This window comes from Triturus cristatus, chromosome 9 (genome assembly GCF_964204655.1).
Source record: "Triturus cristatus chromosome 9, aTriCri1.1, whole genome shotgun sequence".
Taxonomy (NCBI): Eukaryota; Metazoa; Chordata; class Amphibia; order Caudata; family Salamandridae; genus Triturus; species Triturus cristatus.
In genome coordinates this window covers 107,492,125-107,511,171 of record NC_140592.1, presented here as the reverse complement: position 1 = coordinate 107,511,171, position 19,047 = coordinate 107,492,125, and the positions used below count along the sequence as shown (strand labels likewise).

Genomic DNA, 19,047 nt, shown 5'->3' with positions numbered 1-19,047 from the left:
TACCATTCTCACTTGCCATTCTGATTCACATTGTTACATGCAAATTAAGAATCCTTTTAATGCAGTTTTACTAAATTGTAAGAATCCGTGATTGCTATTAATTGTAGCATTGTGGATTTCAAAATAACTAATCCATTCTCAGAACACCAGAACTGTTGTCACCTCTGAATAGCACTTAAAAATAAAGTAAGTGGTTGAATCCTTGAATTAATTTGTCAGTGGTAATCTAACGTGGCCCCATTCCAGTCCGTTATCGTTTTTTTGCCCGCTTTGCCAGAATAGGCTGAGAAAAGCCATATTCAGATTAGCCTAGTCTTGCACCAGAAGGAACAGTCCAGTTCCAGGTGACAAGCAAGGTCCTTACCAAACAGGAACACACGTAACCCCAGAGTGTTTTCAGTCCATTAGGCCTAATCAGTGAGGTGCAGCTTCAGTCCAATAGCATAGTGAGCATGAAGGCCTATGTTCTATGCCATTGGACACCAAGATAGTCATTGCCCTTGTTGATATCAATTAAAGAAAGAAAATAGTAGTAGGTGGAATGCTTCAGTTAATCTTCAGCCATTGCTAGTAATGCTGGGATGCATCGGAGTCCATTGTTTTATTTCCGACTGCAAACTGATGTCATATGCAAATTAGACTGTCCTGAGTCATTAGGATCTGTCTAATCCAAGCTGCCAGGTCAGTTACCTGCCAAACAGGAACACAAGAAGATCCAGGTTTCCTCATCAATAGTCCTAAGCACTGAATTGTCCAGCTCCGGATCCTGTAGCACTTTGGGGTGTGTGTGTGTATATATATATATGTATAGGCTACTAAAAAAGCCAATGGCAGAACTAGGGAGTCTTGGCTACAACATAGGCAACCTCAGATGAAAGAGGAATTTGCATCCACAGCACAAGCCTCAGACCACATTAATGACAGCACACCTTGACTAATTACCACGTAGTGTCATCAAAAAAGGCAGTTGAGGTCAATAGTTAATAAAAACTGGCCCATAATTCTGACAGATGGTACAGATGGTAGCCTGGGTACCAGTACTCCAACAGTTACCTTTAGGTGGGCATTATCAATGAGGTCACAGCTAGTCAAGAGTAGCACAGAGATCAGCTTGAGCACAGGGTGGCTGAAACCTAAACAAGGATTCGTTAAATACTCCTCCGGCAGGGCTTGTAAGTTTGGGGAGAACACCACAGATTATAAAACACCCTTCGGCCCCAAAATGATAGCCATAAAAGGTAACTTTAACTGTCGGACAGAATACGCGGTATATGTACCTGTGACTTGAGATATGTGGGGAGTACCAAGCTACAGGTACATGTGAGATTTCTACAGCACTTACGGGCCATTGTGAACAACAATGCAACATACCTAGTGGCTCGCCATTTTAAAATTGAACACAATGACCTCAACTGCCTCAAATATTATGTAGTGGATGCAGTCTCTAATCTCCGTCGTGGATGCAATAGAGAACGTATGTTGAGACACCTGGAGTCCCGCATGATGTTAGAATTTGACCGTAAAACTCCGATGGTTCTTAACACTGAGAATCTTAACAACTTCCTGTAAACCCCAGAGGATGTTTATAAATGTATGTAATTGTGAAGAATAATCTGCGAGGCTATACATTCTAAATATAACCTAAGAGTGAATTAGAAGGACAGACATATGCTTACCAGTCCTTTTTACTATGCCTGAAATCCACTTAGATCTGATATTAACCATGACAGGACCAATATAGGGATGATTAATTTGATTAAAAAACAAATATGATTAAAAAATTACAAAATAAAAATGTATAAACATAGATTTAAGCCTGCCGCCCATTAGGTATATTTATTTTAAATAGATTTATTAAAACAAAATCCAAAATAATAGATGCGTTACATTTTAAATTGATAATTTTCACTTAGTATATGTAGGTAATGTGATGCACTAAGCGCTTTGCACTAATCAGGCAGCTACCTTGTACAGCATGCAGCCAGTATGAACTATAGCACTTTAATAAAGGCTCAATTTGCACATCCAATGGCGCAATGACATTGATCTAAAAATTCATGAGGCTATCTCTGTGGTATATACACAAATAATGTTGAAAGAAATAATTACTGTGGGGTAAAAAATAGGGGATGAGACGGGATATAAAAAATGCATTTGTGTAATAAGATAACCGTTATCTCCCCTATATCTATAAAACGAAGATAGTTACCTGGTGGATTAGGTTTTTAATGGCCATACAATGTAAAATAGAAAACTGAATTATTTCATTGTGTATATTCACCTATTTATGTACTTATGAATTTTAACAAATGTGTTAGTTTGCGAATCTAATGAATATGTATAAGCAACATGAAGCCCTGTGTAAGATTCCGGCTGGTAAAGTGGCAAAATGACAGATGATGTAAAAATAGTCTTTTCACTCTGTTTATTGTAATCACATGACACTAAGGGGTTGTACAAAAAAGATCACCGTAGTTCATTTTGTTACGTGATCAAGGTCACTGGGTGACCGAAACGCGTAATAACAAACTATGAGAAAATAAAGAAATTTGCACTACAAGTGGAGGTCGTGCTCTTTTCTTGCCGGAAGGAAGTGAAAGGGTGCATTTGGTGGAATATATATGTGTATATGTATATGTATGTGTGTGTATATATATATATATATATATATATATATATATATATATATATATATATATATATATATATGTATGTATATGTATATGTATGTGTATATATTATCTACTGGCGGTCGACAGTAGATAGTTATAGTTAGGACCGTGTTTCCATAGGAAATCCGCAACATTCTATTTGGAATAACTTTGGCGCCGATTGACGAATCCTCGCGAAATTCTCAAAATAGGTGGGGCGCTCCGCTCCTACCCTGAAAGTCTCGGGGGGGATTCGTCAAGCGGGGGCTGAGAAAAAGGGGGGGGCCCAAAACGCGTTTTCCCCATGCATTTTTCCATAGGACCTTTAGTCCGAGCTACAGCCCGAACGGCTGAACAGAATTACTTGAAATTTGGCAGAGAGGTAGCCCTCAGGTCAGGGATGTGCCTTTTGAAGGTCTCGTGTAAATCTGTTCAGTATTTCCTGAGAAAATAGCATTTAAATCAATATATAGATCTATAGGCACGCTCCGAGCGCATACCGTAAGCTTACCGTACGCGCACGCCGCCGTGCGCGAGCGCGATTCTGATTGGTTGTTAGATCTTAGTAAACATTCGAATCGGTCGAAACCAGGAAGTGTCGGCCGCCATTTTGTCTCTCGCACTCTGAGGGGGTGAAAAATAAAGGTGGATAACGTGAAAAGGGGGCAGGGTGGACAGTTCCTGACCCCCTAGCCTTTGTCAGGGGGTCCCAGAAGGACCCCCAAGAGCAAAAATTAATTTTATATTTTTTTCGAAAAATCGCCGAATGCGCGTAGCGTACGCGTACGGCGTAAACGGAAAAATTCTGCGAACTTCGCGTAACGATTCCGCGTACCGTGCGCGCACGGTAAAAAGTTTTTTTCAAAAAGGAGAGGTTAAAAAAAAATAAAAAAAATTGTGAGGTAAGGTTGGCTCTTAAAAGAGCCGTTGTGTTAATACAGGGATAGACGAAAGAAAGAATGGTAATATTATGAACGTCTACAAACGTGCTGGTCTATCTTATTGTTAATAAGGGAAACACTGGTCTCCCCAAAAACAATAAGACCACAACACGTTGTACACCTCATTGAAACCCTCCGAAATTGAGGGTTAATGTCCAGAGGAGCTGAAGAAGGTGATGCTCCCACCTCAGAGGAAGGGCTCAGCTGAGCTGCCGATGATGTACTCGGCTGAGCTTCTGAGGTTGGGCTCTGGTGACTTACTGAAGAGTTTTCTCCAGTATGTCGAGCAAAGGTCCTGGGATGTTTATCCCTAAGGTGTCATCATAGAGTGATTTCCAAAAGAATACTTCTTCCTTGGATTTCCTCTAGATAAAACACGGTCACAAAGTGTGCAAGTGACCAATGGAGCATTGACCTTTTTCTGCCCCTCTGGAAAAGTAAAATACTCCCACACAAAAGAATCCTTTTGTTTCCTCCTTCTCTGTATGATGATGGTGCTGCTAGGCTCACTATCAGAAGAGGACTGCTGTTCTGCCATTGTATCTCAATGTCAATTCAGCTCCTTCTCCTAGGGGATCTCAAGCAGTAATGAGGGGAATGGGTGTGGTGTGGGAAGTTTCTGGAACTGAAAGTAGTTTAAACCAATAAAGTGTTCTTTGTGGATCACATGACCTACCGTGCGCGCTCCGTAAGCTTCCGCTACGCGCTCCGTAAGCTTACGCTACGCGCTCGTAAACAAGTACGCATGCGCAAACGTGACGTACACATGCGCTTACGGAGCGCGTACGTATGACGCACTCGTGCATTACACGCACCCGCGTAACCGCGACGTTGGTTCCGCGCAACGCGCATGCGTGTACGCGTTGCCGAAGAAGTGTGCGTACGTACGTCACGTAAGCGCACCGTACTTATGACATACGGAGCGCGTAGCGTCAGCTTACCGTACGCGCACGGCAAAAAATTCGTAAAAAAAAATAAATACGTTTAAAGGGTTGTAGAAGATAATAACTGTGATGTACAACTGTATGTAAACATCATTTTTTAAAAATTAACCATTCCATAATGCAGGATATAGTACATATAATATTTTATACATAGGTTGGATATTCTTTTTTAACAAAAATCTCCAAAAAAAATTTACATTTAAAAAAACCTTTGAAATTCACTGAAAAAACCATAGGTTTCACACACATTATAGTTAGGAATTAGCATTTAAAAAACCTTGCAAATTCACTGAAAAAACCATAGGTTTCACACATGTTATAGTTAGCAGGACATTTCACTCATGAAAAACCAATGAAATTCCCCCGTTATAGTTAGTGCAGGCAACTATAACTCACGCGACCGCAATCCTCTGCTGATGACGTCAGATATTACATCACTGATGACATATGTGTCTTTCTGAAAAAAAAATATTTGTAATATATGTATAGCTAAAAATTAACCCCTTGTGTGCCACGCCCTTTCCCCGCCCTGTGCCGGGCTTTCTATTAGCGGGCGGAGTTCATGACGAGATGGTCTCGTCATGGGCACAGCGCAACCGCGGCCCATGACGAGACCATCTCGTCATGGGCACTGAAGGGGTTAATGGAAGAAGACATGGGTAAATAAGTTTCTAAATACAGTGATGTAATATCTGACGTCATCAGCAGCGGATTGCGGTCGCGTGAGTTATAGTTGCCTGCACTAACTATAACGGGGGAATTTCATTGGTTTTTCACGAGTGAAATGTCCTGCTAAATATAACATGTGTGAAACCTATGGTTTTTCCAGTGAATATGTATATATATGTATGTGTGTGTGTGTGTGTGTGTGTATGTGTATGTGTATGTATATATGTATATATGTGTATATTACCTACTGGCGGTCGCCAGTAGGTAGTTATAGTTAGGACCCTGTTTCCATAGGAAAACCGCAACATTCTATTTTGAATAACTTTGGCGCCGGTCGACGAATCCTCGCGAAATTTTCAAAATAGGTGGGGCGCTGAGCTCCGCTCCTACCCTGAAAGTCTCGGGGGGGGGGGGGGGGGGATTCGTCAAGCGGGGGCTGAGATAAAAGGGGGGCCCCAAAACGCGTTTTTCCCATGCATTTTTCCATAGGACCTTTAGACACAGCTACAGCCCGAACGGCTGAACAGAGTTCCTTGAAATTTGGCAGAGAGGTAGTCTACAGGTCAAGGAAGTGCCTTTTGTAGGTTTGGTGTAAATCTGTTCAGTAGATTCTGAGAAAATAGCCTTTAAATCAATATATATATCTGAGCCAGCTTACGGTGCGCTTACCGTACGCGTACGGTGACGTGCGCGAGCGCGATTCTGATTGGCTATTCGATCTAAGTAAACATTCGAATCGGTCGAAACCAGGAAGCGGCGGCCGCCATTTTCTCTCTAGCACTCTGAGGGGGGCAGCATAAACAAAGTCAAAAAACATGTAAAGGGGTAGTATATTAAGTTCTTAACCACCCAGCATTGATATAGGTGTCCCCCAAAAACCCCCAAGGCCAAAAAAACAATTTTAATTTTTTTCGAAAAATCGCCGATTACGCTTACCGTACGCGTACGGTTAAAACTATTAAAAAAAAAAAAAATGATCCACACTTTTGTGCATGGCATATAACTATTAAGGAAACTAAAAATAAATACCTTTTACAACGAAGCACATATGTCCCCCATGTGCGCAGGGTGCGCGAAGCGCAACGTGCGTACATGGCCCATCCCGCGTAACGTGGGCACGCGGTGCCTGCAGCGCACCGCGTGACCACCGTGCGTGCACGGCACTAACTGCGTAAAATCGTCGATTACGCTTACTGTACGCGTACGGTTAAAATTATTTTAAAAAAAAATGTATCCACACTTTACCCACCCCGTGTGCAAATGGTGCCCGAAGTGCACCATTTGTGCATGGCATAAATGTATTTCAAGGAAACTAAAAATGAATACCTTTCACAACGAAGCACATATGTCCCCCATGTGCGCACGCTGCGCGAAGCGCATCGTGCGTACATGGCCCATCCCGCGTAACGTGGGCACGCAGTGCGCGCAGCGCACCGCGTAACCACCGTGCGTGCACGGCACTAACTGCGTAAAGTGGGCGCGCAGTGCGCGAAGCGCACCGCGTGCTCACTGTGCGCGCACGGTGCGCGAAGCGCACGGAACGAACTGCGTTAACTGGGCGCGCACGCCACGAATGGCGTAAAGTAACTTAGCATTTAAAAAACCTTGCAAATTCACTGAAAAAACCATAGGTTTCACACAAGTTATAGTTAGCTGTACATTTCACTCGTAAAAAACCAATGAAATTCCCCCGTTATAGTTAGTGCAGGCAACTATAACTCACGCGACCGCAATCCTCTGCTGATGACATGTGTCTTTATGAAAAAAAAATATTTGTAATATATGTATAGCTAAAATTTAATGGAAGAAGACATGGGCAAATAAGTGTCTAAATACAGTATTAGCATCAGCAGAGGATTGCGGTCGCGTGAGTTATAGTTGTCTGCACTAACTATAACGGGGGAATTTCATTGGTTTTTTACGAGTGAAATGTACAGCTAACTATAACTTGTGTGAAACCTATGGTTTTTTCAGTGAATATATATATATATATATATATATATATATATATATATATATATATATATATATATATATATATATATATATATATATATATATATATATATATATATATATATACACTCACTCACTCACGGTCACCAGTAGATAGTTAGTTAGGACCGAGTTCCCATAGGAAATCTGAAAATTCTATTTTGAATAACTTTGGCGCCGGTTGACTTATCTTCGTGAAATTTTCAAAACTAATGGGGCGCTCCGCTCAGCTCCTACCCTGAAAGTCTCGGGGTGATTCGTCAAGCGGGGGCTGAGAAAAAAGGGGGGTCCCAAAACGTGTTTTCCCCATGCATTTTCCCATAGGACCTTTAGTCGAAGGTACAGCCCGAAGTGCTGAACGGAATTACACCAAAATTGGCAAAGAGGTAGTCCTCAGGTCAGGCATATGCCTTTTGCATATATAGTGTCAATCCGTTCAGTAGTTCCTGAGAAAATCAAAAGTAAATTCACATATATATCTGGGCGGAGCCTAACCACACATCTCATTGTGAGATCTGATTGGCTGTCAGCACTTCATCCAAGAAGTGTTGGCAGCCATCTTGGGACCAATATACATGATAGCACCTCATTAAAAAGCATTGCAGTTAATAGAAGGTTTTAAGACTTTAGTTACAGTATAAATCATTTGTTGATGGTACCATACTCATTTTAGGAATTGTGGTGTGTTCTAAGGTGATTTTACCATGTGAAAAAGCCTTCTGCTGTGATATCATGAATCATGTTTGAGAGAACCATTTTCTCATGCTTTTCCCTAAGAGGTTTGGAAGGTGATCTATAAGCTAAACTGAGAGCATATTTTCTGTGAATTCACATTATCTTTCTCAGTCATGTGAGAATGAAGTCTGACATTCTCAGTAAAACATGTACATCCAACAAGGGCAGAGGCTGTCAGTTGATTCCTTTGTGTTCTACTGCAGCTTCCCAGAGTGTTCTAAAGAACAACTAGAGCGCTAACAGTCCTACCTATGACAAACGTATGGCACACCTGAAGCCATCTTGGTTGGAATAAAGTGGTAACTCTTAAAGCATTTAATTTAAAAAGGAACAAAATGAGGGGGTTCGTTTTGCCATAGAAAGTAGGATTAGTGCTGCAGAAAGAAAAATTAGGGCACATTTTGAGTGACTTCTCAAATCCTCTTCTATTTCATTAAAAAATTCTGAAATGCAGACTGAAACATGCACTTTCAATACCAGCAGCAGACTTCCCTGGTGAGCAGTAGCTTTACTACAGTGATCTAATAAGCAACTAGAGTGCTAACATTCTGAATTTATGGCAAATGTGTGACACATCTGAATGCCTTCTTGATGGAATCAAAGTAAAAAACAAAGTATTTCTCTACTGAGGAGACTGTAGTAAATGCGGAAATTAGGATACATCATTAAGTCTCCCAAAATGGCCACCAGAGACAAAAGAGCCCAAATGTAGCCCAAATATCACCCAGATGTAGCCCACATGTAGCCCAATGACAGAAGTGTGCAAAACACTTATTTTTTGTGTATTTGCAGGTATGGAGTGCTTTACATGAGCATTGGTTACATCACACAAGATCAAATTCATGTTGGTTGTAGACATGGGGAGATTAAGTGATTTGACCAGAATCACAGAATGTTGAGCTGAAGCAGAAACTCCAACCTGGTTCCCCAGTTGCAAAGTCTGCAGCTCTGGAAGTAACACCACATCCTCTCCCCTAGGTGCAACATTTAATCAAGTGGTCAACTGGATAAAAAAACATAAAGATTACAAATAATTTAAAAGTTCTTTGTCGCTATTTGACAACTCAGAAAATATGTCCTCATTTTAGTTTTTTAGAGCACTAACCATAATTTTGATGCAAATAAGACCCCTCTATATGTAATTTCTAAAGGAAATACTCTAGGTATTACAGTTTTGATTACATCAAGATGAGGTCAGGCGTTCCACACTTTTGTAATAAATATAGAATGTTAGCAATCTAGTTGTTCATTAGGATACTGTTGAGAGGCAGAGGCCAGGGGCACGGACTCTGAAAATTGAAGGCAGGTAGGAGAGTGCAGATGCAACAATTTGACCACACTGGGCAGGCAGGAAGGTCAGTGGCAGCACAACAGACTATGGAGGGCAGTGGAAAGGGGGGCAGGGGCAACAAGCCAACAATACAGGACTGGCAAGAGGCTGTGGCAATACAATAGAACATTGTGAGCAGTGGTAGTATGACCATACATGCCAACAGACCCATTTCAGCCAGGAAACGTCCAATGTTTTTAAGCTCAAATGGGCTTTATTTGATCTGTCTCCTGTCTACAATCTCCTCTTTTTCAATGTAACTCCAAGGGGAAAATCAATACCCCAGTTTTTTTTAAAAATCTCCCTCTTACCAAGTTCTAAATGTTCGCAAGTATGGTACATTGGATCATGGTAGGCAGGAGGAATTGGGGTAGGGACATGGACTCGGATAACAGAGGACAGGAGGGACATGGAGAGGTGCACCAAACTGACCCAACAGGGCAGGCATCAGGGTTTGTAGCAGCACAATACACCACACAGCACATGCTGGACGGGAGTGCAGCACAACAATCCATAGAAAGCAACAGGGAGGGGACAGGACCATGCACATGGACAACAGAGAACAGAGGGGACAGAGGCAATGGTAGCTAGGTGACCATAATGGACAGACAGGAGAGAAAGCTGCAGCATAACAGACCATAAAGGGCAGGAGAGACGGATCAGGGGCATTACAATGGAACAGACAAGTCGGGAGGGAGGGAATAGGGGTCTGCACATGGAAACAGAGGGCTGGGGGCAAGGGGGCATGGCAGGAGCAGCAAGATGACCATGGAGGTCAGGCAGGTTGGGCACTAGAAACAAGACAAACCATGGAGAGCAACAATGAGACTATGATGGCATACACAGACCACGGAGGGAAGGTGGGAGGGGGTCAGGGGCAGCTAGCTGACCACACAGGGAAGGTGGGAGGGGCCATGGCAGCACAGAAGACCATGCATGGCAAGCGGGAGGGTTAGTGGCAGCACAATGGCTGTGATTGGCAAGAAGGAGGGTGCATGGGGCAATGACAAAGGACCATGGAGGATAGAAGGGAGGGTCAGGACCTGGGCACAGATAAGAGTTCAGGGGAAGGGGCCTCACCAGACCACGCGGTGCAGGCAGGAAGAGCAGTTGCAGCACAACATACCAGAGAGGGCAGAAGGGTGTGGCAGTAAAATGGACCATGGAGGACAGGAGGAATGGGATAGGGGCATGGCATGTGGACAGGCAGGGTGGAGGTGGCAGGGACAGGTTACAGTCATCGGACAATGCTAGGCAGGTGGGAGGGGAGTGGAAGCTCAACAGAACACTCTGAGTAGATAGGAGTGGCAGGTCCATGGAACATGGTGGGCAAAAAGGATGGAGCAGGGGCATGCACAAAGACATCGGAGGGCAGGGGGAAGGAGAATAGGGGCAGCAAGCTAAGCACAGAGGCTAAGCAGGAGGTCAATGATGGGCCATAGAATTGGGCAATGGAGGGCAGGAGGAGTGGACTGGTACATCATGCTAAATGGAGGGCAGTGGCAGCACATCAGACCATGCATGGCAGGATGGAGAAGGCTAGTCCATGGATTCAGACAAGAGGATAGGGAGGAGGTGGCTGGGGCAGTAAGCTAACTGTTCAGAGAAGGTGGGTATTAGGAACTTTATTGTTTTTAAAATGTGTGTCTGTGCGAACTACTTAGAATATGAACAAGTATGCAGCATAATCTCACTTTTATTCAGGAAGAAGAGGACGTTTGTGACTGTGACTCCGGGCTCACTTGGCAGAAACACCCCCTGACCCTCCGCCCCCCCCATCGCAAAATGTAATGCCCGTTAAAAGGGTAGGTGGACGCAGTGTTATATAGAACATAGTCCTGAGAGCACGATTGAAAATGAAAACTAGATATAGTATATGGTATAAACTATGCACCAAAAAGTGTGATATAAGATGAACCGGGGCGTGAAATATAATATGCAATACATTGTGAGCAATGACGGATTCATTGGAGAGCGCGAGATAGCACAGGCACTAGCGCGTGCTATGCGATATGCTCCTTGGAGTGTAATATGCACAGGGCAGTGTTGTGTAACCTAACTAGTCTCTAAAGTTGTAATATAAAATATGTGCTGGGGAGTGTAACGTTGCATATGCACTGTGACAAAGATATGGATCCCAGATTGTAATATGTATGGCATAGCGCTGTGCGTTATAACATAGGCATCGAGGAAGGCACGTTAGATGGGGCAATATAACCCGTGCGAAGGCAAGTGTTGCATGACATATTCAAGGGGTGGTGTTACAGTGCACATGGGCTAGAGAGTGTCGTAGCATACACACTAGCTGGTGGAATACAACACAGAGGTGTGAGGCACTCGGCGAGCACTGGTGGGTGTAACACAGCATTGGGCTAAGCCAGGAGCACGCTGTGACTCTCAAGTGAGGTTCGTCTCCTTTCCAGAGAGTAAAATAAAAAGTATTACACATCCGGTGGTGGATGTGTTTTTTATTAACCGTGAGGGGGGTTTCTTGCATAGTTTGGCCGAATTTTTGTCGAATCCCCTTTGAATGGCTTGGTGTGCGTGTATATTAAATGTGCCCGTCAATAGCTACCCATGTTTGTATAAATAAACGACAAGGGTGTCTACTTGGAGAGTACCCACCGGCGGGGGCGCCGGGATTAGGCACGGTAGGGCGTCAGACACGTCAGAGCTTCACTAGCGGTGTAAATACATTCAATGTGGATTCATTCTATGCATAGTCGCCTTTTAATGAATCACGCAAATCGTCATGGTGATAGGTACATACGGTTTCTATAAATATATATATTTTTTTAAAAATAAAAAACAAAGGCCGGCCCCGGGGTATGGGGTCCCCAGGGCCATAAGTGGTCCGAGGAGGGGGGCAACGCAGCCCCCTCCTAAAGAATGTTTTTAAAAAAAGAGCATGACCCGGGGGTTGGTGTCCCCGGGCCGATTAAGGCCTTGGGAGGGCCAAATTTATTTGTTTCAACAAAAAAAATTAGGGTGCAGGCCCTGGGGGACGGGGTCCCCAGGGCCAGTAAATTAGAAAAAGGGGGGCCACACAGCCCTCCTTCTTAAAGAAATTAAATAAATAAAAGACCGCCATCGCGCCGGAGGCCACGCCCCCTCCTTGCTGCACTCTGCAAACGCGCCCCCTGGCTAGTTGTAAGTTGGGCAATTAATTCCCCTTCAATATTGAGGGACCCTGAGGGCCAACTAGCCCAACAGGTATCTCCAGTATGCGCCAGGGAGCTGCGTTGCAGACAGGTTTTCTGAGGCCATGCCCCTTTTTACACCTCTATGCAACGCAGCTCTGTGGCGCTTACTGGAGGTACCTAGTGGGCTAGTTTGACCCTAGGGACCCTTAGGATTCAAGGGGACTTAATCTCTCGTCTTAGAATGGTCACAGGGCGCATTTACACAGTGGTGAATGGAGGGGATGGGGCCTGAGGTGACGTGTGCAAACACGCCCTATGGCGCGTTTTAAGTTAGGAATTAGCATTTAAAAAACCTTAGAAATTCACTGAAAAAAACATAGGTTTCAGGGGCGTTATAGTTAGTTCAGCTAACTATAACTCGCGCACCCGCAATGCACGGCTGATGACGTCACATATTACATCACTCATGACATGGTCAGTGACATCACTCATGACATCACTGATGACATCTCAAATGAGATCACTGATGACCTCATCCTTGTGATAGTGGCAGACCTCCTCTCCCCCTAATATAACCTTTGATACACACATTCAAAAATAGAAACTAAAATTTTCAAAACAATGGACATACCAATATCAGTTACAACAACCTATTCAGTAATTCTAAGACCCACATACATATCCACTCATTCACCAACAGTCCTATACAGTCACTCATACATGTACTCACTCATCATATCTACTCATACACCTATACATCCTGTTTCACAACGCCACTCATCCATAGAGTTACTCACACACACAGTCACTCATGCTAATAAAGAATCAAACATCCATTCACTTGCATATTCAGTTATACACACACCACCACACTTACGTCTACAGAAACTTACACATACTTAGTCTTTTAAACAATCACTTATAGAAACACATAATTATTCATACAGGAACTCTTTCAATCTCTCATTCTCACATATACTCACTTATATACACTAATAGTCACATATACTAGTTTAAAACCTATGTAGTTACTCATAAATACACTATTTAGACAGTCATTCACTCACTAACACACCCATGCACACACTCATCCACCCATGCACACACTCATCCACCCATACAGTCCTGCAGACATGCTGTCTTCAACACATACAGTGAGTCACTCATTCATGCACCTATGCACTACGTAATACCCCCCACCGAACCATACAGACACTCATACTGATACTCCAAAAACCAACTAATAACCTATATAGACACTCATGTAGCCACTTATACACAGTGAGAGACTGATACAGATATTTACATATTTAAACATTACTCACTAAGCCATGTATTCACTAAGATGCACTTAATCACAGTTATACAATCAATTTTTCAAAAACAAATCATCCATTTAGACACTTATATACCCATTTATTATTCTATCGACCTTGAGATATACATATATGAAACATATGTAATTTTCAGAAACACACATTCACTGGATGATGTCGTCAGTGATGTCATCAGTGATGTCATGAGTGATGTCACTGACCATGTCATGAGTGATGTAATATGTGACGTCATCAGCAGTGCATTGCGGGCGCGCGAGTTATAGTTGGCTGAACTAACTATAACGGGGGAATTTCAATGGTTTCGTACGAGTGAAAAGTCCAGCTAAGTATAACGCCCCTGAGACCTATGTTTTTCAGTGAATTTCGAAGGTTTTTTAAAGGCTAATTCCTAACTTTAACGTGCCTGAAACCTATGGTTTTTTCAGTGAAAAAACAAACAAAAAAAAAAAAATATATATATATATATATATCTCCTCCGTTTGCTCAGGTATGCCTACCGCCTCCAAACCAGGGGGCGCGTCGACGAACAAACCTCCCAAGCACGGTCCGGTAACATTCAGCAAAACTTCCTCCCAAGTAGGAAAGTAGACGCCATGTCTTGTGCTTCAATAGTCAGCTTAAAACATTGGACGCGTTTCGCTTGTCCCGCAAGCTTGTTCACCAACATTTCACATAAAGTTTTCCACCATTTTAAGTGCTTCGTGCATGCGTAGTGCGTATAGAACTACTAAATCATAGAGAGTTACAACAGACTCGTAGTTCCTAGTATAACAAGACTACTCGTGAACTCAGAAAAAATATATATACATATTTCATCTTAATACACTGGATATGTCATTATCACTGAATTAAAACAATTCTGTAAAGAAGTTATTTACAATAAAACTGTATAATACAGAATCAGAGGAACAGAATAGGCTAATATAAATATAAGCGCTATTCCTCAGCGCACGTGCTGCCCTAGTGGGCCTACTCTCCAAGTCCGGAATTGCTTTAGTATTTACAGAAAAAATAATGTACTGACAACTTATGTTAATACTCAATTAAGCCCCAGTGGGCAAATGACATAATTTCTTGAGTTCCAAGTTCATTCAATGCAGGCTACTATTGTAACCAAGTCTGTTGAACTATAGTGTGTACAAGTGCTAATAAAACCACAAAACTTTAAAGAAATTACAAATATAAAACAATATAAAATTAAAAATACTACACGGAGAGGGAGTAGAACTCCCCATTATTTTATAGGTGTGTGTGGAAATCTTCTTCTATATTAAGCCCTTCGGGGATTTTAGTATTGAGCCTAATGATTTAGTTAGATTCTAGTCTCCTCAATTTTTTGACCCGATCCCCACCTCTCTCACTCAATGGGACTGTATCAATTACAAAGTACTCAAGCCCTATGGTACTTCTGTTATGGAATTGATCAAAGTGTCTTGCCACGGGGTAGGTTTTATCTCCGTTCTCTTTGGCCCTTAAATGCTGTAAGACACGCTTGTGTACAGGAAGGATTGTACTACCGACATATCGTAACCCACAAGGGCAACGGAGTACGTACACAGCGAATTCAGATTTACAGGAATAATGTCCCTTGATTTTGGTTGTATCTGATGTTAGGCCTCCCACAAAGCTAAAGGTGTTCTTGCCATGGGCACATGCCTTACACTTAGCACATTTGATGAAGCCTTCTCTTCTGCTAAGCCAGTTCTGGGTGGTTTTTACTTTTGTCATTGGAAGCATATTACTCACCAAAGATTGCTTGAGTGACTTGGCCTTTCTAAAAGTTATCAATGGCCTACGTCCCACAGATTTTTTAAGAATGGGATCGTTTGCAATGATATGCCAGTGTTTTTGCAAGATTTTTCTTAGATTGCCCTCTTGTGTATTGAAGTTAGTGATCAATCTACAACTGCTTTCACTCTCACTCTCCGGTATCACCTGTTTGTTTCGGTGACTAAACAAAATCTCTTCTCTCGTTTTTTTTTTTTTTTTTTTTTTTTTTTACGGGCCTTCCAAATTGCTGTATCTACCCATTCTTTGGGATAGCCTCTGGCTGCAAAACGAGCTTTCAGAACCATTAGTTCTGTGTTAAGATCTTCATTGTTACTACAATTCCTCATGGCTCTAAGGCATTCGCCATAGGGAATACTCCTCACTAAGTTGTTAGGATGAAAGCTCGTCGCATGTAATAGGGTATTTCCATCCATGGCCTTGCGATAGTTTCGTTTCGAGTTTGTCACCTACAGTGTAAATAGTCACATCCAGAAAATTGACACTAGAAGTACTCAGTTCATAGGTCAATTTTAAGTTGAGATCATTATTTTGTAACCTGTTTACAAAGTCATGTGCACTTTCCTTAGTGCCTTTCCATACAACAAAAAGGTCAATATACCGACTCCACAACACTACATTATCCTGCCATTCTTTGGAGAACCGAACTTGGACCACCTGCTCCTCCCACCAGCCCATATGCAAATTCGCATAGCTGGGGGCGAAGCAGGTGCCCATCGCGGTCCCACACACTTTGTGAAACAATTCACCATTGAATAAAAAATAATTATTATCAAGGCAGGTTTTATTCATAGATAGTAGCATCTGGGTGTGATGCCATAGCTGTAACGGCCTCCCACCCAGATAATGTTTGACGGCATTAAGCCCATCGGTGTGTCTAATACTCGTGTACAAAGTGGTTGCATCAATAGTCATCAGAACGAAATCCAACTCCCAAGGTATATCATAGATCTTCCGAAGAAAATCACCCGTATCTTGTATATAAGACGGGAGTTTTCTAACCAAGGGATTAATAAAAGAATCTACATATTTCGAAGTGTTCTCCAGTGCACTGGAGATGGCCGAAATAATAGGCCGGCCCGGGGGATTCTCAAGGCTCTTATGTACTTTTGGTATTGAGTAAAAAACTGGTCACTGGATTATTGATCTTCAAAAACATTTCATCCTTGCTGATTAAACCATGTCTATGCCAATCCAATAACGCACTGTTATACTTCTCATGACTTGCAGTCATTACCTCTTTGTTAACTCGTACATAGTTAGATTTGTTATTTAGCTGTTTATATGCCTCTTTAAGGTATTGTTCCCTACCCCATAACACCACGTTCCCCCCTTTGTCAGCATCACGAACAATACATGTATCATTGTTCGATAATTTTTTGACTAGCGCATAGTAATCTTTATCACGCTGGGTATATGCTTGATTCTTAGATTTTAATGTACTGCACAACTTTTTCACATCATTTACCACTAGTTCATTGAACACATCTACAGAGTCTTTACTAGTCAAAGGCGTAAATTTGGAATTCAACTTGAACTTTGTTGGAGCCCTCTGTTCTATATTCAAACTCTCATTCCCAGCTAAATGTAGTGCTTGTTGTAGAGTGTTGGGCACTTCATGGCTAGCTTGAGTATCCTGGCTCAAATCATCATTTAAATCCGCCATTACTAGCATCAAGTTCGTCATCTACAGCCAAGTTACCAGATTCATTAGTCACTAAGTTTTCACTTGCCCCTATTGGTTGTTTGGGGGCAACTGCAAAAAAAATTTTCAACTTAAGTGATCTGGTAAATTTGAAAATATCGACTCTGGTTTGTACATAGTCAATGTTCGCTTTAGGACAGTAAGATAAGCCCAATCTGAGAATATCCTGCTCTTTGTCCGATAGCATCGTATCTGTGAGGTTGATGACAGTCTAGGCATTGTTACATACTACTTGTTGAATTTCGTTTCCTTTTTGCCGTTGTTGGCATTGCTTTGCCCCCTTGCGCCGCCGCTGCCTCTTCCTCTTGGAGGCCTGGCGTTTGTTGGAGGGCGGGGCCGTAGGTTGAATCGTCTCTCCTCGCGTAAAAAATCAAATTCGTCAATAACAGAAGGAACCAACACTCCAGTACTCGGACCTTCCTCCAGATCAGTGTCCAGTTCAGAGCTTTGTAGACTGCTTAGGTCAGATTGCTGGTCATATGATCTGCTAGTAGCAACATTGAGCCTTTGTTTACGCAGATTGTCGAACTTTTTAGCAAACGTAATAATTTGCCCACGTTCATAATCGATTTTGTCACGCCGGAACTTTTGTGCTTTTCTTTCTTTAATTGTAATTTCCAGCTTGGACAGATGCTCTTTCATGTCCGCTTTAAATTTTACAATCGTATCCTGATCAGGCTCTTTGTCAAGAATTAGCAGAATTTGCTCAATTTCTTCTAGAATTTTGGCACGATCTATGTCAGCATACTTGACAAGAATATGCAACATTCTACTGGAGGCATCTTGATTATTTTCCGCCCATTCTCTTAGCATGTTCGGATTAGGGTCCTCATACGTTGGTGCCACCAAAATCCTGAGACCCCTGGGGATCCTTTTAACTTCTAGGTAATGCTGGAGAGACTTAGATTCCCACCATTTAGAGAGTTCTGAGCGTTTGAGTTTTTCCAATCTTTTCAGTCTAGCTACTACATCTGTGACTTTCGTAGCATTAATCGGTACAGACCCCTTTTGGGTGGAGGGTACGTTATCATCAAATATAGAGAGCCGCTTCCTCCCTCTCCTTTAATTCTGTAGCTGACATTGTACGTGAATACTTTAACAAGGATAAATCCTAGCACGAAGAACCGCGAAAGTCCTCTGTTATCAGTGAACGAGAATATTCTTTACTCAATGGCTTTCCCCTTTCCCGTCTGAATTCAGCATCCGCTCACCACTGCGTAGTAGTCAGGTTCCTCGGGTCCACCGACTCGGAAAACGCTGCTGATGCCTCCCTCAGGAAGCGAGCCCGCAATCCCGGATTGTCAGACGGGGGGCGGTGGCTATCTATCTATCTCTCCATCTATCTATCTCTCCATCTATCTATCTCTCCATCTATCTATCTCTCCATCTATCTATCTATCTCTCCATCTATCTATCTATCTCTCCATCTATCTATCTATCTATCTCTCCATCTATCCATCTATCTATCTCTCCATCTATCTATCTCTCTAGCTATCTCTCCATCTATCTATCTATCTATCTCTCCATCTATCTATCTCTCCATCTATCTATCTATCTATCTATCTATCTATCTATCTATCCCTCCATCTATCTCTCCATCTATCTCTCCATCTATCTCTCCATCTATCTCTCCATCTATCTCTCCATCTATCTCTCCAATCTATCTCTCCATCTATCTATCTATCTATCTCTCCATCTATCTATCTATCTCTCCATCTCTCTCTCTCCATCTATCTCTCTCTCCATCTATCTCTCTCTCCATCCATCTCTCTCTCTCCATCTCTCTCTCACCATCTCTCTCTCACCATC

At 42.4% G+C, this 19,047-nt stretch overlaps 1 protein-coding gene across 5 annotated transcripts in view; it reads left to right on the top strand.

Annotated features, from left to right (window-relative positions):
• The window catches only part of ITPR1 (inositol 1,4,5-trisphosphate receptor type 1), a 1,957,366-nt gene that overhangs the window by 979,677 nt on the left and 958,642 nt on the right, over positions 1–19,047 (top strand). The gene's annotated exons all lie outside the window — the stretch shown is intronic.